Source organism: Schistocerca gregaria, chromosome X, assembly GCF_023897955.1.
Source record: "Schistocerca gregaria isolate iqSchGreg1 chromosome X, iqSchGreg1.2, whole genome shotgun sequence".
NCBI lineage: Eukaryota > Metazoa > Arthropoda > Insecta > Orthoptera > Acrididae > Schistocerca > Schistocerca gregaria.
In genome coordinates this window covers 856,394,673-856,410,292 of record NC_064931.1, presented here as the reverse complement: position 1 = coordinate 856,410,292, position 15,620 = coordinate 856,394,673, and the positions used below count along the sequence as shown (strand labels likewise).

The following is a 15,620-nucleotide window of genomic DNA, read 5'->3' as shown; positions in this document are numbered from 1 at the left end:
CGGCCGCCGTGTTATTCCCTGCCTTGCGACTACATGCGGATTTGGTATGAAGAGGCATGTGGTCAGCGCATCACTCCCCCAGCCGTTTTGCATACTTTCCAGACCGTGGGGCCGCAGCTGTTCGGTCAGATAGCTACTTAGCTGCCGTCACGAGGCTTAGTGTGCCCTATACCAGTCCTCCGACCAAGGAAACATCCTTGGCAGTATCGGTAATTGAACCCGGGTACTTTACATGGCAAATATCTACTTTGAACACTTATTTAGGAACATTAAAGAAGTTTAATTCACGACTGACAGGCTGGTATTTGAACCAAGAAATACGTAAACGTGAAAGAAGGAAAATTAAATTCCTTTGTTACCTAAAGTTAATTTTCCAACAGATTTCTTACTTGACTTCGCAAATGACTTGACGCATTTTTCTGTAATGAGAGTACTGTCGTTTGTGATGATAGTACAGAATCAGATATTAAAATTCGCAGTTTGTTGCAGCTCACTGAAGTACTCTGCGGAAGAACTTCCGACTGGCTCCCTGTTACTGGCAATCATATCAAATTTCAAAAATACGGAATGTAACGCTCGACCTACTGTCTAGTCTCCCCCACAGTGCCACTGAAGATCCTGGCTACTATTCATCGCTTTTATACAACATTCGCAACATTTACAGATCCTGTAATAATAATGTCTCCATTAAACTAACTGTGAGACTTTCCATTTTCGTGTACAGGAAATGATACTTTGTGATTCGACTAAATTAATTAATTTGATAGATAAATGCTTATACATGATGTACACACGTCTTTCGAGCATTTCGCTACGTTGCCGAGCCAGAGTTGTGGTTTGGGACACTCGATAGCTAAGGGAATCCTACACGCATACCTGTGGCATCCTACAGTTTGCCAAGACTGAGCCCTCCAAGCTTCGAACCACCGTCGAGAATTGTTGAATTCACAGATGCCCTTCCCTGTCACAACTCCGTTATCAGACACACAATCGTGCACATGGTCTCCTGAAAATCACCTACAGTACCAGTGGTATTTCGATCTGACGGCAGGTATAATTCCTTTTTTAACGGGAAAAAGCTCAAATATATACCACATTTAATTTATTTCAGCATAATTGGTAAACTTGCTTATGTGAAGGATAACACAACTAATGCATTGAACTATATCCTTAAGTCCGTTTGTTGCAGATCCTAGTACATATATTAAGATCGGACACATGACTTCCTAGGAGAAATCAGCACGGTTTCGGGAATAGCTACCAATGTAAAGATACCTCTTTTCACACTCGGAGTGTTGCAAATAGTGGACACCGGTGATGAGATAGAGTCCATCTACCCATAATTACGAAATGCTATTGACACTGTACGAAACAGTCCACTGATAACCAGGACGGAGTATCGTCGTAAATATGTGATATTTTTCGAAGAATATTTGACCGATAGAACCCAGTACGTTTTACTTAACAGCGAATTTTCAACAGACGCGAAAGTACCATACTATGCTCTCGCGTAATAGGATCGCTAATGCTCTTGGTATGTATAACCGATTTATCACATAGGTTCAGCAGCAATTTCAGATTATTCGCCGATGGAACTGATTTCTACAAGAAAGTATGGTCACTGCACGGTCGAAAGGAAATGCTGAACCACTCAGTTTGCTAAATGGAAAATCCCTTGAAACACAGATGATAACTTCAAGATTATGCCCATAACAAAGTAAAAGAAACGGACAGTATCCGATTAAAAGATCAGTGGTGAATTCTGGAGCGTGTCAAATCCTTAAAAACAGTGCCTGATAAAAAAAAGGAGACATGCAGAAGGGAAGGAGGAAACGAAATGAAACGTTATGGGTTGGAAGGGTGTGTGATGTTGTTTCGGTAATTCAAGGCAAATTTACAAAGAACATGTGAACAGTATGAGCCACAGTTGCACCCACTCTGGCCTGGATACATGGACTGATTCGGCTGGAAGGGGGTCAAAACCGTCCTATTCTCTCCTGAGGCATTATTGTAACAGGTCCTTGCCATCGTGAATACTGACACTGGGTCGGATTTGACGTGCAAGCTGGTCGGACTCACGTGCTACCGGAGACAGATCCGGCGATCTCGCTGGCCGCAGCAGTACATCACCATCACTCACAATTCGTAGAGAAGCCTCCCATGTGCGGACGACCATTGTACTGTTTAAGAACTGCATCGTAATAATTTCTCATTGAAGGTAACTCATGGATTACCTGGAAGACAACGATTTATGACAAACAGCCAACACGGTTATGTCAAGCTGAGTCCATATTTTTAGACCTCCAGAAGGGTTTTGACACCGTTCCTCACAAGCGGCTTTAATCAAACTGCTTGCCTATGGAGTATCGTCTCCCAAGGGAACATTCCCAAATGTCAGTAAACGATTTTCATGAAACCTGGTAGGAGAGTACAAGGGGTGAAATAGTGCAAACGTATCTTTTTGTTTGTGTCTAATTTCAATTTAAGGGGTGAAACACACCTCAGAAATAATTTAGCATTTTAGGTTTAAAGGGAATATCTTCGAAACGGTGATATACAAAGAATGTTTTTCATATAAAATTTGACATGTAAATAATGTTCTTGGAAACTGTATAATTAACTTTGTAATAATTGATCCCAAAAGGCTCGATGGCACAGGTACAGCCGTGGGATGTATACAGCTTTCGACGCTGGAAACACTTTGTGAAAAGACAGTCAAATCTAGTTCTGCTGAATGACTATAATGTCAATCACCACTCGAGAAACAATATAATCAAGCTGCAGTCATGGGTCGTTAATAAGTTCTTTGCCAAGGCTTACCAATGTACTGAAATACACCTTATACAAATCAGGTTATTTAGAGGCTCACCCGTGACAATTTGCAATTCTGCTGAATTTTGTTTTATATTGTCTTCTCCGTCGTGTATATGACGAAAAGAAATTTCGTACGTTTTATTTGCATAGTGTAAAAAACCTTATGTTTACCATTATTGTAATTATTTTCCATCATAATAATGAGTTAATTATTATTTTCAATTAACAAAATTCAGGTATGTGAAGCGGTAAACTAAAAAAAAAATCATGAATGTAAAAAGTAAATAAGAATTTAAAACATAAAACAAATACAAATAAAACAAATAATAAGAATAGTAACGAATGTTCAGATATTTTAATTAGGTACGTTGAAAATACTCCGACAGCACAATGCGTACAACTTATTTCCCAAAAACGATATTTCAGAAACGAGCTTTATTACACAGGAATGTATGTGACTTAAAATTCTGTATTAATTTAGTGACTTAAAAGCTTGTATTAATTTATGTTGTAAAAAAATTCTCATTTTAAGTCTTAATTAATGGTGCTACGGTATTTTTCAAAATTTCAAATTATTGCGAAAGCTGACTATACAATTTTGAAGAACATTAATTACATATCAACTTTTATGTGAAAAAATATTTTTTGTATTATGGTTTCCAAGATATTTGCTCTAAACCTGAAGTACCAAATTACCTTCCGGCGGGTATTTTACCACTTAAAAATGAAATTTGGCACAAACAAAAAAATACGCATTGCACTATTTTGCCCCTGTACACACCCGACTAGTTTCATCAAGGTCGTTCATTGACAGCTGGGAATGTTTCCTTGTCAGCTACGCTACTGGATTCATGATTTCCTGTCAGGTCACAGTTCGTCACCGAGTAAGACATAAGTAATATCTAGCGTTTCCAAAGGAAGTGTTGCAAGCCCTCTGTTGCTACTTATCTACATAAGCGAGTTAGGAGGCAATCTGAGCGGTCCTCTTAGACTGTTTGAGATGATGCTGTCATTTACCACCTTGTAAAGTCATCAGATGATCAAAATTAATTGCAAAATTACAAGATGCATGTATAATGCAAAAAGTATCAATTGACTCTAAGTCATTCACATGAGTACTAAAAGGAATTCGGTAAATTTCGGTTACACGACAAATCAAGCAAATCTAAAGGCTTTAAATTCAACTTAATATTTTGGGATTACAATTGATTCAAATGGTTCAAATGGCTCTGAGCACTATGGGACTTAACATCTGAGATCATCAGTCCTCTAGAAATTAGAACTACTTAAACCTAAGGACATCACACACATCCATGCCCGAGGCAGGATTCGCACCTGCGACCGTAGCGGTCGCGCGGTTCCAGACTGAAGCGCCTAGAACCGCTCCGCCACACCGGCTGGCGATTACAATTACGAGCAATTTAAATTGAAACGATCACATAGATTATGTCATGGGGAAAGCAAACCAAAGACTACGATTTATTCGCAAAACACTTGGAAAATGTAACAGATGTACTAAAGGGACTGTTTACATTACTCTTGTCCGCCCTTTTCTGGAGTATTGCTGTGCAGAGTGGGATCCTTACCAGATGGGATTGACGGACGGCATCGGAAAAGTTCAAAGAAGGGCAGCTCGTATTGTATTATCAAGAAAGAGGGGATAAAGTGCCACGGATATGATAAGAGAATGATGGCAATCATTAAACCAAATGCATTTTTCCTTGCGGCAAGACCTCATGAAATTTAATCACCAGCTTTCTCCTCGGAGTGTGAAAATATTTTGTTGGTGCCCAGCTACATAGGGACAAACGATCATCATTACAAAACAAGAGAAATCAGAACTCATACGGAAATGTTTAAGTGTTCGCTTATCTCGCGTGCAGTTCGAGAGTAGAACGGTAGAGAAATAGTTTAAAGGTGGTTCGATGAATCCTCTGCCAGGCATTTGATTGTGAAACGCAGAGTAATCTTGTAGATGTAGATGTAGGATGTCCGTGCCGCCAGAGCTCTCTGAATCACTACCACCCATGACCTGGAGTTATATACGAAGGCTCCCTATACGACGACCGCAGGAGTAACACCGCTGTGCCTCGCCAAAACAATGGAATAATGGCCCGTCTTCCCTGGCTGCCACCACACTCGCTGACGATGGTCATCTGAAATACTGCAGTGCAGTGACTCATCGCTGAACACACTGCGACGCCATTCATCAGCAGTCCACGTTTCGTGATTCACAGTAATGCTTCCAACACAACCGGTTTTGATAACGGCAGCCTACGCGTTTGACGGTAGTTCTGTAGTTTGGCTGCTGCCAGCCTCCGACCAATAGTGCGGGATGACGCAGGATGTTGCAAGGTTTCCGGCACTTGTCCTTGGACAGCAAGCGCAGATTTAAAGGGGTTAGAATGTGTCTGATGCACGATACCGTCATCTTCCCTTGTGGTGAGCAGACGTCGTCGATCGGAACCTTGACGACGAATATGCCTGCTGTCGCGTTGCCACACAATTCGCATTTGTAGGAATACGTGTAAGAGGGTTGATTGCAGGTGTTGCATGCAGGAGGAGAATGAATTTTATGCCACTGTTTCAGGTAGTGGTAAGATGTGTATCCTGGGAAGAGTCATCCGCCAAGTGGAAGGCGCCATCAGGGAAGGTATTATGAGCACAGGTTTTGGTAAGCTACAGATCGTCGGTCGTAAGAACACCAACGAAGTCTACGGCTCCGAATGTGAGACCATTCTCGGTTCTTTCTGGGAACTGTCGAAAATAGTGAGGATCCCTGCCCGCAATCGTAGTGTCTCAGCACAACTGTCGGGTTGCAACGTTGTCTCATTCACTCCATCTACAGCTACATCGATATTCTGAAAATCACATTTAAGTGCCTGGCAGAGGGTTCATCGAATCACCTTCATAATTCTCTATTATTCCAATCTCGTATAGCGCGCGGAAAGAACGAACACCTGTATCTTTCCGCAAGACCTCTGATTTCCCTTATTATGTCGTGGTGACTGTTTCTCCCTATGTAGGTCGGTCTCAACAAAATATTGTCGCATTCGGAGGAGAAAGCTCGTGATTCGAATTTCGTGAGAAGATTCCGTCGCAACGAAAAATGCCTTTCTTTTAATGATGTCCAGCCCAAATCCTGTCTCATTTCAGTGACACTCTCTCTCATATTTCGCGCTAATACAAAATGTGCTGCCCTTCTTTGAACTTTTTCGATGTACGCCGTCAGTCGTATCTGGTAAGGATCGCGCACAGCGCAGCTGTATTCTGATTGAGGTTCCCTGGCCTGGATCGAGTGGAGGGTCTAAACGGCACTATTCGTCGGTCCTGTGACGAGCTCTCTTGTAAATGACTCGATCTTCATCCGTCTTTGGTAGGTCAGCTGTGTACGGTGCGCCAGAAACTGACAGTCGATTGGCAGCACACGTGAAGAATGCACTTTTCTTGCTTTTGGTTACGAGAAACTGTAAGATCCTCAGACAAGAAATGAGTCATCAGATAAATAAACTATTAAATCCAATCGAACAGCAAATGTTACGATATTAATCGTTAATTCCGGAGCGTCTGAGGAGACTTTTTAAAATTCACGTCTCTCCTGCTAAGCAGTCGTCCTCCTATTATACTTGGAACTGACAGCTGATCAAAACCTGAAGTGGAAGGTAGTATCATTTTCCGCAAGATTTGAAACGCAAATTAGAAAGAAAGATTGCGTTCCCCAGAATGTGGAGTATTCACAGTAACAAGCAGAAACATTAGGTCTAGCGAGATCCCAACTGAATCTAACTGTGAACTTATTTAAAGTAAATAAACCGGGATCGATGCACATAGATTGGAAATCGGATGTTTCTACCTGCCACAAGATTCAGAAACGTCAATCGTAGAGTCATGCACACATAACCTACACTTGATAACACAAAAATAGCCTTTGATTTGCCGAATATCGACTGGGAAATTACGTATATGTCATAGATGTAATCACAAACTGTTTTTCTAGATAAAATTAAATAAGCTACATTGTGAGACTACTGCCTTGAACAACTAATGTGACAGACCACACGGGAAAGAAATATTTTAGAGCTACAGGCTACAAACAAATCTGATATTTTTGGCAGCGTCACTAAATAGAGATGGGTTTGTGACAATGATGCTGTTACAGGGCTGGTGGTCTCCAAGTGGGAAAAATACACTCCTGGAAATGGAAAAAAGAACACATTGACACCGGTGTGTCAGACCCCCCATACTTGCTCCGGACACTGCGAGAGGGCTGTACAAGCAATGATCACACGCACGGCACAACGGACACACCAGGAACCGCGGTGTTGGCCGTTGAATGGCGCTAGTTGCGCATCATTTGGGCACCGCCGCCGTCCGTGTCAGCCAGTTTGCCGTGGCATACGGAGCTCCATCGCAGTCTTTAACACTGGTAGCATGCCGCGACAGCGTGGACGTGAACCGTATGTGCAGTTGACGGACTTTGAGCGAGGGCGTATAGTGGGCATGCGGGAGTCCGGGTGGACGTACCGCCGAATTGCTCAACACGTGGGGCGTGAGGTCTCCACAGTATATCGATGTTGTCTCCAGTGGTCGGCGGAAGGTGCACGTGCCCGTCGCCCTGGGACCGGACCTCAGCGACGCACGGATGCACGCCAAGACCGTAGGATCCTACGCAGTGTCGTAGGGGACCGCACCGCCACTTCCCAGTAAATTAGGGACACTGTTGCTCCTGGGGTATCGGCGAGGACCATTCGCAACCGTCTCCATGAAGCTGGGCTACGGTCCCGCACACCGTTAGGCCGTCTTCCGCTCACGCCCCAACATCGTGCAGCCCGCCTCCAGTGGTGTCGCGACAGGCGTGAATGGAGGGACCAATGGAGACGTGTCGTCTTCAGCGATGAGAGTCGCTTCTGCCTTGGTGCCAATGATGGTCGTATGTGTGTTTGGCGCCGTGCAGGTGAACGCAACAATCAGGACTGCATACGACCGAGGCACACAGGGCCAACACCCGGCATCATGGTGTGGGGAGCGATCTCCTACACTGGCCGTACACCTCTGGTGATCGTCGAATGGACACTGAATAGTGCACGGTACATCCAAACCGTCATCGAACCCATCGTTCTACCATTCCTAGACCGGCAAGGGAACTTGCTATTCCAACAGGACAATGCACGTCCGCATGTATCCCGTGCCACCCAACGTGCTCTAGAAGGTGTAAGTCAACTACCCTGGCCAGCAAGATCTCCGGATTTGTCCCCCATTGAGCATGTTTGGGACTGGATGAAGCGTCGTCTCACGCGGTCTGCACGTCCAGCACGAACGCTGGTCCAACTGAGGCGCCAGGTGGAAATGGCATGGCAAGACGTTCCACAGGACTACATCCAGCATCTCTACGATCGTCTCCATGGGAGAATAGCAGCCTGCATTGCTGCGAAAGGTGGATATACACTGTACTAGTGCCGACATTGTGCATGCTATGTTGCCTGTGTCTATGTGCCTGTGGCTCTGTCAGTGTGATCATGTGATGTATCTGACCCCAGGAATGTGTCAATAAAGTTTCCCCTTCCTGGGACAATGAATTCACGGTGTTCTTATTTCAATTTCCAGGAGTGTAGTACAAAAGGTAGGAGAGTATTTGTTTTTGATGGAACTCTGTTCGTCAAAAAGCTCAAAGACATCATACAGAGTGCTGCAGTTAATACGTTTTAATTTAAGTAATAAGGACAACCAAGACTCATCATTGTTCAATGACACTATTCGGTGAATGTTGCGAAACTGCTACATTCACTCTGAAAAAGATATTCTAGGGTATCTGATACGCATAATGTAATGGCAACTCGTGGGTTATTCGTGTATCCCACAATAATTCCCCAGACATACGTTGGCGCATAATCTATCAGTAAATCTCCTGACGTTCTGGTCATACGTAAAGTCAATAAATGGATCCAGACACTGCAAAAAACTTCCTCACGGAACATCCTGGTGCTTCTACTGAAGGCAGCAGAGAGAAAACCGAAATAAATAATTCCACATTTAAACGGTATTCGCGATTGAGGATATTATCGCACTAATTTTTGACAGTCGCACACGTTCAGAATTGAGAGTTATTTAAACATGTTCCACCGGTACCAAAAAACAAAGCAAACAAAGCACCAAGACCTGACTCAATCCCTATCAGATTTCACATTGAATACGCTGCATAATTATCCGAATTCGTGACTCACCTTTATCAGGAATGTGTGGCTTACCAAATAGTCCAGCGTGATTGGAAAAGAGCGGCGTCAACTCCGGTATACAGAAAGGGTAAAAGGACGACTGCTCATAATTTCGGAAAGGTCCTTCTGCTGCACAATATTGGAGCATGTTTTAAGCTCTGATATCTGAAGAAAATTACCTCAAAAATCTGCGTTCGTTCCGGAAAATACCACTCTTATCACACATAGCTCGCGCACGCAAACAGTAGATGCAAATGAACAAGTAGGTTCCATCTTTCTGTATTTCCGAAAGGTGTTAGATACTACACCTCGATGTCGAATAGCAAGCTACATGCGATTATATGGAGTATCTGCACAGATTGAGTCCACGAACGTTTGACTAACAGAACTGAGGAAGTTATACAAAAAAGCAAATGTTCGATGGAAATGAAAGTAACATCGTATATGCCCCAAGGAAGTGTAATAGAACCATTAACGTTTGTAATATGCATACATGGTTAACAGATAGGGTGAACAGCATTATCAGATTGTTTCCTGACGATTCTATTGCCTACATGAAAGTTTCGTCGCTGGACGATCGTACGGAAATTTGGAACGATTTGGATAGAATTCCTAATTTACGAAATACATTAAAGAGATCTTCAAATGTGGCTAAATTTAAGGTCATGTGCTTCATAAAGAGTTAGAATCCTGTAGCATCAGGTTACAATGCGAGTGATAAACTTTTACAGCTTGCCACATTTTGTAAATAATTGTTTATAGGTAACAGTAAGATGCAATATGAAAGGGAAGAAACAAGTAAAATCAGTAGCAGGGAAGGCGTGTGGAAGACTTACATTTGTTATGAGGCTGCTTTGAAATTGCAGCTTATCTGCATAGGAAACCGAATACGACATGCTAGTGCGGCCAGTTCTAGGTTACTGCTTTTCGCCGGCCGGTGTGGCCGAGCGGTTCTAGGCGCTACAGTCTGGAACCGCGCGACCGCTACGGTCGCAGGTTCGAATCCTGCCTCGGGCATGGATGTCTGTGATGTCCTTAGGTTAGTTAGGTTTAAGTAGTTCTAAGTTCTAGGGGACTGATGACCTTAGCAGTTAAGTCCCATAGTGCTCAGAGCCATTTGAACCATTTTTTTACTGCTTTTCGAGTCCTCATCAAGTGAACATTACAGCGGATATTTGCCAAATCCAGAGCCTCGCTGCTAGGATCGTATAGACTATACTAAAATCTGACAGAGACGATCAGGAACATTTAATGGGAATCTTTGGAATAAAGGTGACATAGTTCTCATGACGCGAAATGTTGCTGGATAAATTTAGAAACCCCCCGGTATTCGAGGAAAACTGAGCGACATTTGTGTTGTCTCCATTACATACATGGCGTAGTGGTCTCGAGAATAAGAGAAGAGAGGTTAAACTGAGACTAAGTAGGACAGGAGGACATTAATGTTAGTAAGAATTGCCCTCTGTCATGCACTGTACAATGGCTTCCTGCATATATGTATGTAATTAGGTATGGGGTGATAAAAATTTTCCATTGGAAGGCCATAGAGTCCAGAATCGGTATGCTAGTCAGGTAAATCGCCGTGAGCTTTAAGGCAATAATACAATCGACGCACCAGGTTGAAGAGACACGTCTGGTAAAACACAACACCGTATCCTGTTGCGCGAAAAAGTCCCTAACTGCCGGCTTCATATCCTCGTCCGACACCAATCGACGACCCTTCAAGGCCACTTTTAAGAAACCGAAAGAGTGATAATCGCATGGGGAGAGATCAGGACTATAGTGCGGGTGCTAGAGTGTTTCCTAGTTGAGATGCGATATGCGGACGTGCAGCGGTACCCCTTCCACAAGTGGTTTCCGACGGACATTCTCGTACACATTCCTCATTCTCCGATGAATGTCCTTCGGCGGCCAACAAAAGAATAACAGCTCGCTTATCCTGTTTAGGCCCATTTGGTAAAAACGTCGCCACAGTTTACTTTTCTGCATTTATCACATCCACGTCGGGAAGACGAATGCCCTTGCCCACATGTCATTGCTGATATACCCGATTCGGAGTGGCGCTACGTTTCTTATACGCTGCAGCAACGCTCTCAAACGGAAACGTTTTGATCATCTCTTACAGATGCATACACGAAGGTGACTCAGACTCATCTCGAACACGTGAGCCATGTTAATGATCATTAGTCGGGTACTCCGGTCAGTCTGAGAGTGTTTTTTAAGCGGTTTTCCACACTCGTTTACGCAAATGCCGAACTATTTCCCAATCTTCACCTCAGAAAACACAAATATCGACAGTTAAATACAACAAATACGTTCAAAGAAGATAATGCAGGACGATGTTTTGCTTAGACTGTTCACGTCAGACTCCCAGCACGGCAGATAATGTTTCTATTTTGACATGTGTTGGGAGGAATGCCACTGTGCAAGCGCGTTGGGCTTCTTGTCACATGTCAACCGATTCGCTAAACTCGTAATCTCCCGGTAGTAATCAGCTCCTTTTCAGTTCACCTAGTTAACAACTAGATGCTAAAGGCCTCTGCATACTGTGAAACCGAAGTTGTGAGGCAACAACGGTAGTATCTTGTCGTCTGCTCAAACTTATTGCCTCTAATTATTGTTACACAACAGAGAGAAATACACACTTTTTTTACAGCAGATAAAGTAAAATTCTAGTCTTGTTACTTTGCACTATTGTAAGGAGACAGTGAAACACAGCTTCTAAATATCTTTGAAACATCATGATATGCACATAGGTGTATGTCACATAATTTCAACAAACCTGTTTCGGCAGACAGCAGTATAAAACGACATCAATTACAGGCAGGACATGTGTCAGATCGTTCCAAGTTTTATCGAAATCAATGCTGAAGACAACTGCTTCAAAACTGCACCCAACTGGAACAGAAGGCACTAAGTTAACGAAGCATACCACATTCGCGACTTCGACTGCGCAAAAGATGTTTTCTGTTCATATTTATAGAATAATAACCATAAATTGTAGGTCTTACGACTGTCCTAAAGCACAATCGATTGCCAAGGGCCTACAAGAGACAGGTTCTATATTCCTTACATTTTATAAAATGACGAATTACCTCCCCAGTGATATGTTGCATTGGCTCTTTCTTCTGTACCACACTTTACTCAACTCAGTTTCGTTCTATTCCTGGGACTGTACAGTATTTGCCTAAGTACTGCGCCAGCTTAAAAATATACAGCACAGCGTGCTTCTCTATTTCTGAAACAAATTTGGTATTCATAATTTGCTCATGCTTTGTTCTAACATTGTGTAGATGAACCGAAAGTAATGACGTAACTGCTACTCCTTTCAGACTGGCCGGTAGCTGATCGCTAAGTAGTTAGGTCGTATTGCGTTGTGCGCAGCACCTCTTACGACTGTCCTAAACGACAATCCATTGCCAATTAGTTGTCAACTCCGGCTGCTAAGGGTCTAGCCGCGTGCGGGCGGACGGCGTGAGCCGTGAATTTCAATTGCCGCAAACTATCACAGTACTAATAAAAACGCAACAAATGCGTTCGATTTTTGTCGCAATCTGTAAAAGTTGTTGTTTCAGCTCATTATAGTTGTGTAAGATATCGAGTAGTTTTAAATACAGGCCTGATATCTCTGGCGTATGGAGAAAACCAGATCGTCCTTGCGCCGGAGATTTGAGGCGCCAGGGAAGTGTTTCCGAACATGCATTGCTATGTGATTTTCCATAGTCTAGGCGTACTCTATAAATTCTGAAAGTTTGTAACCGCTGTGCTGAAACACCCTGCATGCATGATCTAGTAGAAAGTGTCGTGGGCTCTTTTCAAACTGTTCATAGATGATGCAGTTGTCTATAACAAAGAAGCAACGCCAGAAGACGCTATTGATATGCAGAATTACCTGCAGAGGATTAATGAATGGTTCAGGCTCTGGCAGTTAACCGAGAACGTCAACGAATGTAACATAATGCGCTTAGATAGGGAAAGAAGTCCACTACTGTACAACTACACTATTGACGATAAAATGCTGGAAACAGCACCTACCGTAAAATATCTGGGACTAAATATGCAGAGCGACCTTAGTGGAATGATCACATAAAACAAATAGTAGGAAAAGCAACACCAGAGTGAGATTCATAAATTGAAACTTAAGGAAATGAAACTCATTGAAGAATGAAGTGGTTTACAAGGCCCTTTTTCGACCGATTTTTGAGTACTGTTCGTCAATCTGTGACTCTTACCAGGTAGCACAGATTTCAGAGATAAAGAAGATCCAACGAAGAGCGGAGCGTTTCGTCGGTGCAACAGAGTTCCAGAGATGCTCAACGAACTCCAGTCGCAGACAGGCGTTGTGCATCACGCAGAGCTTTACTATCAAAATGTTGACAGAGTACTTTCCGGGAAGAACCGGAGAACATTACTTCCTCCCATACACATCTCTCGAAATGAGCAAGCCGAGAAAATTCGAGAAATTAGAACTAATACCGAGGCTTGCCGAAATCATCCTTCTCGCGTGCCATTCGCGAGTGGAACAGGGAAACAGCGATCAGTTAACGGTACCAGAAGTACCCTCGGCCACACACCGTTACGTGGCTTGCGGAGTACTGATATATATGTATTTTATGACTACAAAAGGCATACTATGATCTTTGGCCGTGCAAGGGAAGTACCAGATCTAAAGACTAAAGCCGAATGAACATGATTTTAAAATACCGATATATTTCTTTTCTGTCGCCCAGCAAGTTCATTATCTCTGTGTCTATGAACAGTCGAAGATTGAGATTAATTAACCTAAAGACAAGAGAAGCAAAAGCCGCTGAATAAAAATTGACGTTTATCAGACAGTTATAACCAGCAGAATCATAACAGTCATCAACGAGGCAAAAAATTAAACGTTTGCTTGGAACAACATACTTCAATTCAGTACCTACGACGTGGCATTTCCCGTTGCTCTGTTGTCGTATCTTCTTCCCTCACTCGTCATCGAAATGAAAATATGAAATTTCAGTTGAACACAGCAGAATGTAGGTTTATTTTGTCTTTGTAACTAAGTGAGAGGCAGTTTCATTTTTGCCATACGTGTTTCGTTTCTTTTATTTGTGAATTATCTTCAGTGTGCTGTAATACCTGTTTTTTATGTATATAACTATTGTGTTACATATTAATTTCAAGTACGTTATTATATTACGTTGTCTCTTGTCATTCTCTTGTTTTCAAGTTAGAAACACCTTTCGCTTCACATGTTCCAAGAGACAAAATTATCGTTTGTATTATTTACGATTTCCATTTCCATTCTTGTTAATCCATGTGCGCTGTCCTGGAGATGTATTTACTCGGCCTGTTGCGTATTAAATGTGTGTGTTTAAATATGTAGTGTGTTTATTATTCTCCGTTATATATATATATATATATATATATATATATATATATATATATATATATATATATATATATATATAGGGTGTCCCAGCTATCTTGTCCACCCAAAATATCTCTGGAACAATAACAGCTATTGGAAAACGACTTTTACCGGTATCAATGTAGGGCTGGGGCCCATGAATGTACATATTTGGAAACATTCTAAAACGAAAGGATCTGTGTTTTTTAACACAAACTTTTTTTTAAATGGACCTCCTATATTTTTTCTTCAGCAATCCATAGCATGACAAACCACATACATAATGGCGTTGATTGCATCGCAATATTCCCATTACATCCCGAGATATTAAGACGCGAAGTTGACGCTTGAAACACCCGACATGCGCTGCTAGCGCACGGCCTGAGGCTCAGGCGTGAACTCCATGCTGCCTGTAATGCGATGTGATTGACATGCGTAATCACACGTCCATACTTATCAAGAGGTCCGAAACGAATAATACGATCTGCTGCCATCCTGCATTAACGTCGTACATTCCAACAGGTATTTATCCCAAAGACTAGGGGTGATGCGGTTCTGTAACATATCTGTGTACCGCAACGTTAGTCATAAAGTTAACTCCGCTTATCGTTAATCCGTTACTAAAAAGGTAATGCCTTTCAACGTTAAAACTTTACTTCACTATAGATCTAGTTAATCATTCACTCGTAATAGTAAAATTCATGTTGATGGTTTTAGTGAAACGAGCAAGTGGACTAAAAGTTTTATCGTTGTTTAGGTAAAAATGTTTTGATTTGGGAAGTTCAGGTAGGACATAGAAGATGAATGTAAACATTTTTAACCAATTTGTTTTATTATCACATAATTATCAATGTTTTGTTTATCTAATGCGTTAAATGACAAATGGTTGCAAACAATCACTGGGTAAAATGGCCCTTTGTAGAAACTTCCACTGTGATGCTAGCACTACATACTAAACATAGCGTTCACATCTCATGCTCAAAGTGATGCCCATTGGCTTGCATATATAGGGTCACTCTGCGGATGAAGGATGCCCTACTTCGTGCTACTGTTTCCTCTTTGATGGCTGTACAAGCATCAATAATGCGTTGCTTCATGTCCTCTGGTGTTGTTGGTTCATGTTGGTAAACAGCATCCTTCACTGCTCCCCAAAGAAAATAATCAAGCGGTGTAAGGTCCGGAGATCGGGCAGGCCTCCTAACTGG

General features: G+C 42.4%; 1 protein-coding gene across 3 annotated transcripts in view; it reads left to right on the top strand.

Annotated features, from left to right (window-relative positions):
• The window catches only part of LOC126298025 (facilitated trehalose transporter Tret1-2 homolog), a 335,996-nt gene that overhangs the window by 90,908 nt on the left and 229,468 nt on the right, over positions 1-15,620 (top strand). The gene's annotated exons all lie outside the window — the stretch shown is intronic.